The 15,909-nt window shown below is 42.0% G+C and overlaps 1 protein-coding gene across 1 annotated transcript in view; it reads right to left on the bottom strand.

Annotated features, from left to right (window-relative positions):
• The window catches only part of tbc1d22a (TBC1 domain family, member 22a), a 137,776-nt gene that overhangs the window by 41,431 nt on the left and 80,436 nt on the right, over positions 1-15,909 (bottom strand). Inside the window, exon 14 of the transcript XR_013298308.1 lies at positions 14,013-14,104. The gene's annotated coding sequence lies outside the window, so the exon portion shown is untranslated. The remainder of the gene's footprint in view (positions 1-14,012; positions 14,105-15,909) is intronic.

Genomic DNA, 15,909 nt, shown 5'->3' with positions numbered 1-15,909 from the left:
AGTAAAATTTAAAAATAAATATATAAAAATATGTTTGGTTTTCCACTTTAATATTGAATATGATTTTAAAAAAATGGTTTCCATTTGAAATGAAAAACAAATGATTATTAGAGGTTTTCCCTTACAAAGAAAAAAAAGTTCAAATAAACAGTTTTATATCTTAAAAAAAACTGAATATTTAGGGCTTTTGATCCTGTTCTTATAATCCAATTTAAAATAATAATCTAAATATTATATCTAAAATGGTCCGGCCACATGAAATCGAGTTGATGTTATTGCGGCCCGTGAACAAACCCGAGTTTGACACCCTTGGTCTATTCCTTGATCTTAAATATGACTGTCATGGACGCCAAATATCTTTTTAGGAAGCAACAGAACATAAATTGTTCAAATCTCTGTGAATACGCAGGTTGCACATCATTTTTAGATCAACTTTTTTCAGCTCGGCGTCGACCGACTGCAGTATTTTACAGCCCAAGAATAGAATTCGTGACTTCTGAGGCGAGGCGCTTGATGATCAGTGACATTGAGAGAGCCCCGTAGAGTGACCTTACGGACGTTAAATCTTCGAGCGGGAGGCAAAAAAAAAAAAACGAGATGAGAAGTGAGAGGCAGTTGATGATGTCGCACTCCAGTGAACATGGGCGAGGAAAAAAAAAATAAGTATCTATTTCTCGAGGGGCTCTAAATCAGGACGGGTACACCGAGACGACTTTATCGTTCAATCTGGCCGCCCGCTCCGTAGGCGTTAGCGAGGTTAGACAAGCGAGAGACGAGCGCGCCCGCCTCGCTAGAACAATAATCATCTTGCCGAGAAGGCACCTCACGACCTGTAAATTGATTAAGGAGCACGGGGTGACAAAAAGATTCTCGGTTTCGCTTTCCCCGTGACTTGGTCGGGCCTTCATTAGGCCCAACGTCTTTCCAATGCGGAGTGGAGATGATGCGACAGGGTGAGGGGGGTAATGGGAAAACTCCAAACTCATTGGCGGCATTTACGTGAGCTGCCGCAAAGACAAAACACGAAGCCCGCGCTGTCTGTTTCATTAGGGGAATCGTCTCAGCTAAATCAGAGCAGATAACTTATTTCGAGGGAAATAACGGCGGAGAAGCGAAAGGCCGTGTTTTGAAACTTTTTCCAAGCGAGGCACGATGAGCGAGCGGCTGAATCAGAGTCCTTCATCCAAACATTACAGGCGGAGTCATGCAACATTAGCTTCTTCTGACCTGCTGACACAAGCACGCCAGCCATGACGGCATGTAGCATTCATCAGCCCCCCTTAAGGAGATCTCCGCTGACCAATGGCAAAGGCAGGGGCATCGAAGAGCATGGCTGACTTCAACTGGAATAAATAAACTTTTAAAAGCCTTTTCTTTTCTTTTAACCCGATTCTGATCCATAGTACAGTGGTACCTCGACATACGAGTGGCCCGACATACGAGCAATTCGAGATACGAGTAAAATTTCGGACTAATATTTATCTTGAGATACAAGACTCATTTTGATATACGAGCAGACAGCGGACGTGATATGCTGCTCATAACTCCCTCGTGTAATGTCTCTGGTCGCAACTACCTCTTTGTAATGTCTCTGCGAGCACTGGGCGGAGCGTTGCATTTTTTCAGTGTTTTTTTCCCTCGTTAGTCAGTGCGAATGGCGGAGCTTGTTCGCTAATACGAGAGGAGTATATACTACTTCTCGTTGGCAAGTGGTCGTGCGTTATCCTATTGTGAGGACATTTGTGTGCATCATTTTGGGAATATTTTAAAGGGAAGACAAAAGCAAACAACCCTCGATAGGTTGCATCTGAAGTCAGGGTGGAGGTGGGGCAAATAGAGCCAACCCACCCGGGAGAAGAAAGGTATCAAAATTTAAAACAAAATTAGATTTAAGTTTAGTGTTAGGTTCGATTAAACTTATTTTTGAGTGTCTGCATCGTAATCCAAGTACATTTAAATTTATTTATGTTACGAGCGTGTTGCCGAGCAAAAAGCTCCCCCCCTCTCTTTCCCCCCTTCGAAATCCGTATAATTTTAGAACTATTAAACACATTTTAGTAATATTAAACCACTAGTTATGTGTTACTTTGTTAATAGATGGCAAATTAGAACAAATAAAACATTTTTTTTCCAATCAGGTACCACTGTATTCAGATTTTTCCAAACACATTTTGAAGATCTCGGTCTTAGCGTGCCTTGTGACATGAAAAGCTCACATTTGCAAGATCAAAACCCGGGGTGACATTATATTCTTAAAGCTTGAGTGGTGCCTTTTGGGCCGCACGGCGAGCCTCTTATCAAATTATTAAAGCCAGCGGTACACAACCGATGATAGCACTGGAACGGTCGGGAGTAGCTGAGCATCAACTGTGCTTAAGAAGTGTATTAACCTTTCCACAGATGTCATCATATAATAAGAGGCACGGCGTGGCGTACGGTGGCATTTTTCTTGGATAAGGTTCAGGGCGATGGCGGCTAAATGCCAGCGGTAATGAAGCACTTCTTTGCTGGGGCCTCCGCTTTCTCTGAACTGTGCTTAATGTCCTTCATGAGTGCGAGAATGTGATCCTCGATTAAAAGGAGGAACAATGAGGGACAAAGAAAAGCAATGTTAAGCACATGTTATACCTCAACATCTGATTTACGATTACAAACAAAAAACGTCCTTGTGTCATTTGAGTTTTCACACTAATTCAATGAAAGAATCTTGTCCAAGAATATTCGAAAATAAATGTTCACAACTCGCCTAAGTATTGAAATTTTGCAATTAAAAAAATGTCATGTTTGCCTCTGGCTAGTTGAAACTGATAATGTCCTGGAAGCTTAGGATCTGCCAGGGATCTCTCTCCCCGCAACTCCCTCGTGTAATGTCTCTGGTTGCAACTCCCTCTTTGTAATGTCTCTGCGAGCACTGGGCGGAGCGTTGCATTTTTTCAGTGTTTTTTTCCCATTAGTCAGTGCGAATGGCGGCGCTTGTTCACGAATATGAGAGGAGTATATACTACTTTTCGTTGGCAAGTGGTCGTGCGTTATCCTATTGTGAGGACATTTGTGTGCATCATTTTGGGAATATTTTGAAGGGTGTTTTTTCAGAGGGTTGGAACGGATGAATCTGTCTTTAGTTCATTTCAATGGGAAACATTTGTTTGAGTTACAAGAAAATCGACATACGAGCTCCGTCCCGGAACGAATTAAGCTCGTATCTCGAGGTACCACTGTACTTGATTTAATCGGCCTTTCCTCTTTTCTGTAAGGTACGTGCTCCAGTTTTGTGTTGAGAACGCTCCACTAAACATTTTGATAGTTTTGCAAGATCATAATGCCGCATGAAAAAGTTGAACGAGAGTTTCCAGGGAGCCCCCGAAAGAATTGTAGTGTGTAAACTGCACGCCCGTGGTGCTCGGTCAGGCCTGCGGGGTCCTCTCCTCTGCAACGCCCGATCAATACGTAACTTCAGCTTGGCCACCAGCACCGCCAGCGGAGAGTTCAGCTCGATAAACCAAAGATTTTCCGCCAGACATTTTGAACTGTTTAGTGCTCCCGGAGGAGCTTTCATCCGCATTTCAGTCCGTGTAGTAAATACACTGATTTCCAACTAGAGTCTTTCAATACATATTAATGTGGCAAATGCGGTTAAAAAAGGACGTCTTTTGCGTTTCTTCTGCTGGGATCACCTCTCGAATAATGCTTATTGATCTCCCAAGCATGTTGAAACAATAGAAGCATGAAATATCGAAGATTTTAGTTGTTGTTGCCGTTAATCAAAGCTATCTCTGATTACACTGGCTTTTAACAAAGCAGAACAAGAGCAAATGTTGCTAGCGGAGGCAAACAATCATTTCCCCTTCAACCATTTTGCCTTCTGAGAAAAAAAGAAAGTTTTTTCTTGCTGTTTCACAGTTCATCTAGTCGATACACGATCCCGTTTACTCGCAGCGACGTGCAAAGCTAATTAATCCCCCGTGCCGAAGTCTGTTGGCATTGCAAAGTGGAATGCCAAAGACAGAAGTGATGGGGCGCTTAAGCTAATGCATTTGCCATCACCCTAACTATGTGATATCTAACACAACAGCAGCACTTGTGTAGAGAAAGCCAGCAGTTCTTCAAAATTACGCAATCGAAAGTGCAATTTCACACTCGGGGTTTTGTGCTGAGAACAAATGCAAATGTTTAGTCAGGTCTTTTGAATGGAGTTGCTGTGCCACATTCTCACCACTTTAATTTCCACCAACCATGAAACTAGATTTTGAATAAAGAGCGTGTCCATATGAATAGAGGATTGTCGGCAGTTTCTCTTTGACTGACAGAAGCCAGATGTGTCGTTTTTGACAGGGAACCATCAAAACATTTGCGTTGGGGGGGCCAAAGAACAGTTGTTAACGATGATTTGGGGACTGAAACAAGGATTCATTCCTAGCAAGGAAAAATGGTGTGAAAATGAATGAGTTAAAGTTATTAGTTCAGTGGTACCTCGAGATACGATCTAAATTCGTTACAGGACTGAGTTCGTAAGTCAATTTTCTCGTAACTCGAATTCAGGTCTCATCTCAAGGTACCACTATAGTGGCATTTCCTGCCCACTTTTTGTTACTTCCTCTTTGTGTTGGCGTGTTTTTGGTGATTCAATAAGAATCACTTCTGCCTTTGCGGATTGTAAAAAACCTGCACGTTTGGTGTCAACAAGAGCAAATGACAATTACAGTCATTTAGAGCGGCTTATACGGCGGTTGAAGTCATACTTAAAGCCATGGGATGCAGCACACGTGTCAGGGAATGAGCACTTTACCGTGAAAGGGTTTGTTAAATGATATTCACGGCGTCAACGAGGCTCGGGAGCAGTGCTGACAAAGTGGCTTTCCTGGCGCACAATTACACACGGCGGCGGCGACTGTGGCTGAGGGTCTCCACACGCTCGACGCCACAGGCCTCACAGTGGGAGCGCTCAGACGCACAACACAGCGGGGTCTGCGTGGGAATGGGACCGCGACACATTCACGCTGGGAGTAAAGCGATAGATATATCACACAGGTGTCAAAGTGGCGGCCCGGGGGCCAAATCTGGCCCGCCGCATCATTTTGTGTGGCCCGAGTAAGTAAATCATGAGTGCCAACTTTCTGTTTTAGGATCAAATTCAAATGAAGATTATAGATGTATATCATATTTCCTATAAACAGTTTTATTTCTATTAAAAACAGTCTTATACCTATTAAAAAACTGAATATTTAGGGCTTTTGATCCAGTTCTTATAATCCAATTAAAAATAAATAAAAAAATCTAAATATTATACAGTGGTACCTCGACCTACAATCAGCTCTACCTACGACATGCTCGAGGTACGATGAATATTTCGATCGAATAATTCGCCCTAGATACGATCAAAATTTCGAGATGCGACCAAGCCAGGTGGCCATGACATTAGAGACTGTTTACCATTGTAGCCCACTGTCTTTTTTGCCGCATCTCTTTCGTGTATTACAGATATCTACGAGCACTTGACAGCAGAAGAATATCTATTTCCTCACAGAGCATTCCTCACGCGGCGTTGAGCGATAGTCGTGTTATACGGCGCACCCAATCCTGTTCCAGCTTTATCAATATCCGGCCCTGCAGCCGGAAGGGAAAATATGACCGCCGGGGACGGTGAATATTTCTCAGTCGCAGGTTGCTTATTGGAGCCACACCGTGTGTTTGTTTATTGTTGACATCTTCAGCCAGCTGGCTGCGTTCCCCCTTGCGCGCCTTGCAAGGGTGGCGATGGGAATTAAATACTTTCCCCCCCGGTTTGTTTTGACTTTGCCGAAGCGCTATATGCCACTGGAGATGCGGCGAAGGCGCCCAGTGAACACCATCTCGCGGCTTTGCCCGCGGAGTCTGTCCTGCTGAGGGTGCTATTCATGGTTCCTCTGGCCAACATTTGACTGCATTCAGGAAGTTCTGCAACCTAAAGGGCAGGATTGGTGTTTGGCAGCCACGTCGGGATATTGTTCCCCAAACAGCAGAGTAGCCGAGCTTTGTATCCGATCCAAGTGGTGAAAAATGGCTTTCTATTTAGTCAACTTTATCTGTGAAAAACACAGTGACGGAACGCGACTAAGAAGCCCTTTGAGAGTGAACCACCTACCTAGAATGTAGAATTAAATTGAAATTTGACATCAATACAGTGGTTCCTCGACATACGAGTTCTCCGACATACGAGCAATTTGAGATACGAGTTAAATTTCGAGCAAATAACTTCTCGTTGGCAAGTGGTCGTGCGTTATCCTATTGTGAAGACATTTGTGTGAATCAGTTTTGGAATATTTTGAAGGGAATACAAAAGCAAATAACCCACGATAGGTTGCATCTGAAAGTCAGGGTGGAGGCGAGGCAAATAGAGCCAACCCGGGAGAAGAAAGGTATCAAAATTTCAAACAAAATTACAATTACGTTTAGTGTAAGGTTCGATTAAAAATATTTTTGAGTGTGTCTGCATCGTAATCCAAGTTCATTTAAATTTGTTTGTATTATGTTACGAGCGCATTGCCGTGCAAAAGCTCCCCCTCCGCAAAATCTGTCTAATTTTAGTACTATTAAACACATTTTAGTACTATTAAACCAATAGTTATGTGTTACTTTGTTAATAGATGGCGAATTTGAACAAATAAAAATGTTTTTCAAATCTAATATCCTGTTTGGGTGTTTTTTCAGAGGGTTGGAACGAATTAATTTGTTTTTAGTTCATTACTATGGGAAACGTTCGTTTGAGTTACGAGAAAATCAACATACGAGCTCAGTCCCGGTACGCATTAAGCTCGCATCTCAAGGTACCACTGTACTAAAATTTGGATTCAAAGTCAAGTCAGACTAACATATTCAAAGGTCTCTTATTGGCGGAGGACCGAGGGAGCACTCCTGTTCTATCTGAGAGTAGAACCTTTGCGCTTTCTTCAGACTTAAGCCTCATTAGGCGCGTAACATGCCGGGACAGATGTTTAAAAGTCGACTGTCACCGCACCGGCAAGCGATGCGCTTACCGTACGCACTTGTCGACCTCCGCTCACCATGTTTCATGAGGTCCTCTAATGACGACCATGAAATAGTTCTAATGTTGCGCAGCGGTGGCATCGGACCAAGTAAATATTTAATAACGCATTACGCTAGACGGCTGAACGGCTGCTCGCTGATGAGCTACCGGAACGCGTGGCGTAACGAGCCGTAAGTGGGAGGATCCCACCTATGCGCACGGTCTGATCACCCAGACTAAAAACCATTACATTATGCATGAAAGGCCGCAATGAGAAGCAGCAAATTGCTCTAAAACAGACATGTTGCTTCACTAATGAGATTTAGAATGCTTACGAGTTCCCATAACCTTGAAAAGACGGCTAGCGAGGAGGAATGGAGTTACCTGTACATGTTCCGTTCACGCGTATTTATCAGAAATACCCTTTCTTTTTTACGAACATCAACGAGCACGCCCGGGTAATCCATCCATCGGCCAAATGTTGGTGACCTTTTACGCACGGCCAATCAATAAGAGTGAGCCGGTCTCCCCGTTAAACAAGGGAATAGGAAGTGGGATGATGGAATGATTGTTGACATTTGCACTCAGTAAACGAGAACTATATTCATGTGACATCCCAAAATCGTTGGGTAAGCCCAGAGACAAACGCCTGCCGTCTGTTTGGTCTTCGCCTCCGGAACTCAATACAGTGGTACCTCGACATACGAGTGGGCCGACATACGAGCAATTCGAGATACGAGTAAAATTTCTGGCAAATATTTATCTTGAGATACGAGACTAATTTTGATATACGAGCAGACAGCGGACGCGAGATGCTGCTCATAAGAACACCATGGACACTGTCTCTCTCCCCGCAACTCCCTCGTGTAATGTCTCTGGTTGCAACTCCCTCTTTGTAATGTCTCTGCGAGCACTGGGCGGAGCGTTGTATTTTTTCAGTGTTTTTTTTCCCGTCAGTCAGTGCGAATGGCGTATACAGACGCTCCCCTACTTACGAACATTCAACTTACGAACAACGGTACATACGAACATGTCTGCAAATTGCGTTTAAGTCCAAAAATGTTCGCAAGTCCAATTTTGTATTTCGCGCCTTTTTCGGAGTAGTACTTCTTTCTGCCGCTAATACCGACGCCTGGCGCTGTGAGAGCTCAGCTCACCCAGCATCTACCTTCTTCTTCGTTGCAATGCGGAAGTGCGTGAATGTATCTCCAGTGTGCAAAGAACCTTTTTCATTTGTATCATTAAATATCTCATGCATCCAATATTGAATATGGTTGGTAAAAAGCTAAAGGCTTCTATTGAGGGAGTTGCAAGGAAGAGGCAAGCCATTTCATTTGAAACGAGTGGCAATAATAACGAAGCTTGATGCGCGTCAGAAAGTGGTGAGCGTTGCACATCGTTCGACCGTCAGTACCATTTATAAACAGAAAGATCGAGCAGCAGGACCCAAATATTGAACGTTGCACAAAGTTTGCAAATCAATTGAATGATGCCATACAGTGCTACTGCATCATTTATGATGAAAAAAAGAAGAAAACTGTGCAATCGTCATTAGGTCGCTTCTTTTGGCCAGTTTCTAATACATAAATCTATCTCTCTCTCTACAGTACTGTACATATTCTCTCCATTTTATTAAATGTTTTTTTTTTTCAGTACAAACCAATGCGTGTTACTTATACAAGCCTTAAACATACAAATGCACTTATATAAACCTTCAATATACTTATATAGGCCTTAAACATAAATTATAATACAAAATATAGCACTAAATCAACTTACAAACAAATTCAACTTATGAACAATCGCTCGGAACCAATTGCGTTCGTAAGTTGAGGAGTGTCTGTATACTACTTCTCGTTGGCAAGTGGTCGTGCGTTATTCTATTATGAGGACATTTGTGTGCATCATTTTGGGAATATTTTGAAGGGAATACAAAAGCAAACAGCCCATCGATAGTGAAAGTCAGTGTGGAGGCGGGGCAAATAGAGCCAACCCGGCTGGGAGAAGAAAGGTATCAAAATGTCAAACAAAATTAGAATTAAGTTTAGTGTTAGGTTCGATTCTAGTAATCCAAGTTCATTTAAATTTGTTTATGTTATGTTACGAGTGCGTTGCCGTGCAAAAAGACCCCCCTCTGTCCGTCTCTCTCTCTCCCCCTTCGAAATCCGTATAATTTTAGTACTATTAAACACATTTTAGTCATATTAAACCACTGGTTACGTGTTACTTTGTTAATAGATGGCGAATTAGAACAAATAAAACATTTTTTCCAATCCAATATCCAGTTTTGGGTGTTTTTTCAGAGGGTTGGAACAAATTAATTTGTTTTTAGTTCATTTTAATGGGAAACGTTCGTTTGAGTTACGAGAAAATCAACATACGAGCTCAGTCCCGGAACGAGTTAAGGTCGTATCTCAAGGTACCACTGTATCCATTATACAAGGCACCGGGAGCACAGTGTGAAACGGCAACAAATCCACAGTCAAATGAAAGGGAGATTACAAATGTAGGCGGTCTATCTCGCTTTATTACACCGCAAGATTTCAGACAGGGATTGTGCTTATTAAAAAAATGGGCTGGCTTGCTGAAGCTCCTTTTGAAGCTTGCGGGGCTTTAATTTGTCACTTCTGTCCCCGCCTGCCAAGACGACCCTTTCAGCCCTTTTCTCAAGCTCGACGCGGAAGGAACTGCTTCTGTTCCGACACTAAGCTGGGGAATGAGAAACTGCCGAGGTGATTTAGTTTCCTTAAGGACCCTTAGGCTAATTAGGAGACTCAACATGTAAATGAACACTAGAGACAGTAGGCGCAGGTCAAATTCCCCGAAAACAAGGAGAATTTGGACTACCAAATGAAGGAACAGACAGCACTGGCATATTATCGTCCAACTGTCATGGGTTTTTACACACCAATTGAACCATACAAGTTCAAACCAGAGGCAGAATCACCATAACACTGTGTAAGTGGTGCTGGAACAATTTCCTACACAACAATGTATTGAACACTAATGAAAAATCCTACCTTATGTTACCTACGTTTTGGCTACTTCCTGACCAGTGAAATGGGATTAAAACGCCCTGCGCTTTATTTTGTTTTACAGTGGTACCTCGACATACGAGTGGCCCGACATACGAGCAATTCGAGATACGAGTAAAATTTCGGGCAAATATTTATCTTGAGATACGAGAAAAAAATTGATATACGAGCAGACAGATGCTGCTCATAAGAACATCATGGGCACTGTCTCTCTCCCCGCAACTCCCTTGTGTAATGTCTCTGGTCGCAACTCCCTCTTTGTAATGTCTCTGCGAGCACTGGGCGGAGCGTTGCATTTTTTCAGTGTTTTTTTTCCCGTTAGTCAGTGCGAATGGCATATATACTACTCATTCTTCATCATTTTGGGAATATTTTGAAGGGAATACAAACTCAAATAACCCTTGATATTGACTGAAAGTCAGTGTGGAGGTGGGGCAAGGAGAGCCAACCTGGCCGGGAGAAGAAAGGTATCAAAATGTCAAACAAAATTAGAATTAAGTTTAGTGTTAGGTTTGATTAAACTGCAGTCTGCATCGTAATTCAAGTTCATTTAAATTTGTTTATGTTATGTTACGACAGCATTGCCGTGAAAAAAGCCCCAGCCCCGCTCTCTGTCCGTCCCCCCCTTCGAAATCCGTATAATTTTAGTACTATTAAACACATTTTAGTAATATTAAACCACTAGTTATGTGTTACTTTGTTAATAGATGGCGAATTAGAACAAATCAAAATGTTTTTCCAATCCATTATCCTCTTTCGGTGTTTTTTCAGAGGGTTGGAACGAATTAATTTGCTTTTAGTTCATTTCAATAGCAAACGTTCGTTTGAGTTACGAGAAAATCGACATACGAGCTCAGTCCCGGAAAGAATTAAGCTCATATCTCGAGGTACCACCCTATAAAGAAAATGACTGTGTTATGCCTCAGTAAAGTCCAACGTATCAAATGCTGTACCCTCTGAGGAGATAATGGGGCTTTAATAGTTATTCCGAACACGTCTTCCTCTTCACAACTTGTGACTATATAAGTGGCAAGCCCAGGAAAAAAAAAACTGGGACTTATAATGCAAAAATACATTACACTCATCAAGTAACTGTCTTAGAGGAGTATTTGCATTTCGGTTCACACTGATCAAAGTATGACTTAAACAACAGTGCCAAAATTATCCGCCACAAATTCAGCAAGACACCAGAGGGTTCCTATTGTGACAGCGACACGCAGCTTCAGTATCATTTAAAAAAGAAAAAAGCTTTACATATCTTTTTTTATGTATAAACACAAAGAGCTCCCTGAGGTGCTTTGACATTTTTTAATATACTTTGAGTTCATGTTGCTCTCTTTTGTTAGACTGAAGCACTATTGCGCGCATCTTCATGAATTATTTATTAAGTTGCATTGAATGGAAAACACTTAGCTTATACTTAGAGAATTGAATGTGAGTTTTTGTATTTTATTATATTGGACTTAGAATCTGAGCTTTGAGTGAATTTTCAAAAAAATAAAAAAAGTGGACTTTTGATGCAAGATGCTCTATTATACACTTAAAGTCTAAAAAGTAGCAGATATTTGCTGGCTGCAATGTCTTCCAAATATAGATGTTGTATTTACAGAGTAGTTTGGGGTACAAGATGTCCAAATGCCAGTAAATGAGAAATGATATCATTCATTTGGCAAAATGGTACCCTATGCAGTGGTGCCTCGAGATACGAGCTTAAATCGTTCAGGGACTGAGCTTGTATGTCGATTTTCTTGTAACTCAAATGAACGTTTCCCATTGAAATGAACTAAAAACAAATTAATTTGTTCCAACCCTCTGAAAAAACACCCAAAACAGGATAATGGATTGGAAAAACATTTTGATTTGTTCTAATTCGCCATTTATTAACAATGTAACACATAACTAGTGATTTAATATTACTAAAATGTGTTTAATAGTACAAAAATTATACGGATTTCGAAGGGGGAGAGAGAGAGACGGACAGAGAGAGAGGGGGGAGAGGGGGTTTTGCATGGCACCGCACTCGTAACATAACATAAACAAATTTAAATGAACTTGGATTACGATGCAGACACGCTCAAAAATAAGTTTAAATCGAACCTAACACTAAACTTAATTCTAATTTTCTCCCAGGTTGGCTCTTTTTGCCCCGCCTCCACACTGACTTTCAGTCAATATCGAGGGTTGTTTGCTTTTGTATTCCCTTCAAAATATTCCCAAAATGATGCACACAAAGGTCCTCACAATAGGATAACGCACGACCACTTGCCAACGAGAAGTAGTATATACTCTCGTATTAGCGAACAAGCGCCGCCATTCGCACTGACTAACGGGGAAAAAAAACACTGAAAAAATGCTCCGCCCAGTGCTCGCAGAGACATTACAAAGAGGGAGTTGTGGGGAGAGAGCCAGTGGCCATGATGTTCTTATGAGCAGCATCTCGCGTCCGCTGTCTGCTCGTATATCAAAATTAGTCTCGTATCTCAAGATCAATATTTGCTCAAAATTTGACTCGAATCTCAAATTGCTCGTATGTCGGGGCACTCGTATGTCGAGGTACCACTGTATTAATCAATAACGTCTACATTGTCGGTGTTGAACTCAGTGACACAGCTACAGTTTTCAGTTAGTAGAGACGCTTTCTGCCAGCTAGCATCAGAGCGCCTGTTGAGTGTGAACATGTTGAGTACAAATGATTTGCGAGAAGAGCGCCGTGAAATCTTGTTCGTCACCCCATGCTCGCTCTTTTCTCACTTCCCTTCACCTGATCTGCCTTTCCCCATCCTGGCTCACGTCTGGCTCCTCGCCACATCTGGCCCGTTCCCACCTCTCTCCCGCGTTCAAAGCAGGCGGTGTCTCGACAGGACGCTCCGGAGAAGTCAAAATACTTCTCGCCGTCTCCTCCCTCTCGTCAAGCGCCATTTGCAAAGCATGCTGAAATGTTAATTCGCCGTCACGATCCTGCGCGCGGCATTGAAGCGACCCCCTGCTGAGACGCAGCGATATCTCCACACCACTTCAGAGAATCTCTAACACTTTGGAATGTCGCCGCTCTTTCCGTAACACAGCCGCGTCATTCGCCGTACGACCTCATTTGCACTGATTCATAATCCATGAAGGCTGCAGTTAATATTGTTCTTTTATGAAATTGTACGGCTATGATAAATAAGTGAAGAGTGCCGAAGCAGATGGCTATCAAAAAACAACAGAAATATCATAATAGCCTGAAACAATTGGTCTTTGCATTACAGCATTTTACAATTCTCTCGTATAAGCCGCCCCCTGATTATGGTAATTCTGAGATATTGTATAATTCGAAAGAATCGTCTGCTGGATTTCCGAAAGGGTTTTGCCTGCACGTAGACGAATTTCAAAAAGGAAGTCAGGTGAGCAATACAACCAGAAAGTGTGTTCGACTCTCTGGATGCAATTATAGCATTTCACGATTCTCTCATATAAGACGCCCCCTGATTCTGGTATTTCTGATATACTGTAAAAATGGAAAGAGCATGTTTAACTACCGGTAAAAGGTAAGATGGTGGCGCCCTGACCTAGCAATGGAAGACGCAAGTTGAGTTTTTTTCACCTATTATGCAAGATATGTTTTTTTTTTCTTGAATTTCATTCATAGACGAGCCTTTTATCTGTTTATCTTTTTTCTATTTTGAAATAAATGACCGCATCGGCCATATTATCTTGAGTTATCGCGTTTCGTCTTTGTCACCTTGCAGTTTCGTGCATGCCAAGTCGAATTTGTGCACATATAAGCCGTACCCTTTATTCAGTCATCAATTTTTTTTAGTTACATACACGGCGAATATGCGAGAAAATACGATAACTCCTAATTCCCCTTTTGGGCCTTCCCACTGCCTATTGGTAGGATTCCAAAGGCGGCGAATGCGTTTCAACGTCTGCAAGCGTCGACTGATTTTTGTTTATCTATTTTTTTTGTACATGCTTATCTCGGGCGTCCTTACCTTTGTACTCTGAAAGATCCCTGATGTGGTGAAAGGCTTTGGTGGTTTACGCAGTAGGTCTAATCAAAGTCAGGCAGCAGATAGTCAGACATCTATAACACAGCAGAGGAAAGATATAAATCCGCTAAGTGCAAACACTGGCTGTGAGTAATCATGTTCCAATGCCGTTGGCGGAGATAGAGGTCCGATTCCCGTGGACTCGGAAGAGTCATTTGCTATCATTCCTCCCAGTTAAAACGGAATGGACGTCAATCTCCGTCAATTGCGGCTAAAGAGTAAACATGCACTTTTCATTGAAAGACATTGCATACTTTTCATTCAAAATATAGTATTTTCCCGACTATAAGGCGCACATAACTCTTAAAATTTCTCCAAAATAGACAGGGCGCCTTACAATCCAGTGCGCTTTATATATGGACCAATACTAAAATTGTTATCACAATAAAATGAAATAAATCAGTCGATAGGTAGAATTATGGTTTCATTTAGTGTCAGGGCAACGTCAACAATAAGTGCATTTTGCAGATTGAATTACAGTGGTACCTCGACATACGAGTGGCCCGACATACGAGCAATTCGAGATACGAGTAAAATTTCGGGAAATATTTATCTTGAGATACGAGACAAATTTTGATATACGAGCAGATAGCGGACGCGAGATGCTGCTCATAAGAACATCATGGCCACTGACTCTCTCCCCGCAACTCCCTCTTTGTAATGTCTCTGGTTGCAACTCCCTCTTTGTAATGTCTCTGTGAGCACTGGGCGGAGCGTTGCATTTTTTCATTGTTTTTTTTTCCCTTTCGAATGGCGTACATACTACTTCTCGTTGGCAAATGGTCGTGCGTTATCATTTTGCGAGGACATTTGTGTGCATAATTTTGGGAATATTTTGAAGTGAATACAAAAGCAAACAACCCTTGATAGGTTGCATCTGAAAGTCAGTGTGGAGGCGGGGCAAAAAGAGCCAACCCGGGAGAAGAAAGGTATCAAAATGTCAAACAAAATTCGAATTAAGTTTAGTGTTAGGTTCGATTAAACTTATTTTTGAGTGTGTCTGCATCCTAATCCAAGTTCATTTAAATTGGTTTATGTTACGTTACGAGCGTGTTGCCGTGCATAAAATGCTCGCTAAACCCAAGTGTCAAAAAAGTGATGTACGCTGGCAACCTTATCGAATTTGCAATGTTGCCGTCCTCTCAAATTACGGCAAGGTGAGTGTTTTTGGCCAAAGCCAAATGGTCAGCAACCTTGCGCTCAGAATAAGGCTGTCTTGTCAATGCTGTGGGAAAATAGCTTACCCCGTCCAGCTCAAGGACACGTAATCTGGGAAGGGGAGCAACAAGGCTTTTGGCAAAAGTGACCAATCAGGCAGCTGCAAGAACCCCCCGCACCCCACACAGATACACTTCTAATGGATTAGACGTCTGTCACTGTCAACGGTATCCAATGAGTTAGTGTTAAATTACCACAGTGACACAAAAACACACCCACATTTAATTACGTACTCCACTGAGTGTGTCATTCATTGCAAACCCTTCTGCCTTTATCACTGCAGTCACTTTCAGGCCGATGCGGTCATTCGCTATTCTCGCAGACGCAGCACTTTAGCGCCCTACAGTAACCTCAAAAGACACATCACAGAAAGGCCCAATTGTACAGAAATTCCTGGATTTACACTGATGTATCTGTTAATGATCAGATTCCTGTTCAAAAGTAGTAAAGTGGTACCTCGAGATACGAACTTAATTCATTCCAGGACTGAGCTCCTATGTCGATTTTCTCGTAACTCAAACGAACGTTTCCCATTGAAATGAACTAAAAACTAAATAATTTGTTCCAACCCTCTGAAAAAACACCAAAAACAGGATATTGGACTAACACTAAACTTAATTCT

Source organism: Stigmatopora argus, chromosome 23 (genome assembly GCF_051989625.1).
Source record: "Stigmatopora argus isolate UIUO_Sarg chromosome 23, RoL_Sarg_1.0, whole genome shotgun sequence".
Classification (NCBI taxonomy): domain Eukaryota; kingdom Metazoa; phylum Chordata; class Actinopteri; order Syngnathiformes; family Syngnathidae; genus Stigmatopora; species Stigmatopora argus.
Note: the sequence above shows the minus strand (reverse complement) of the source record. Positions and strands in the feature narration are given on the sequence as shown.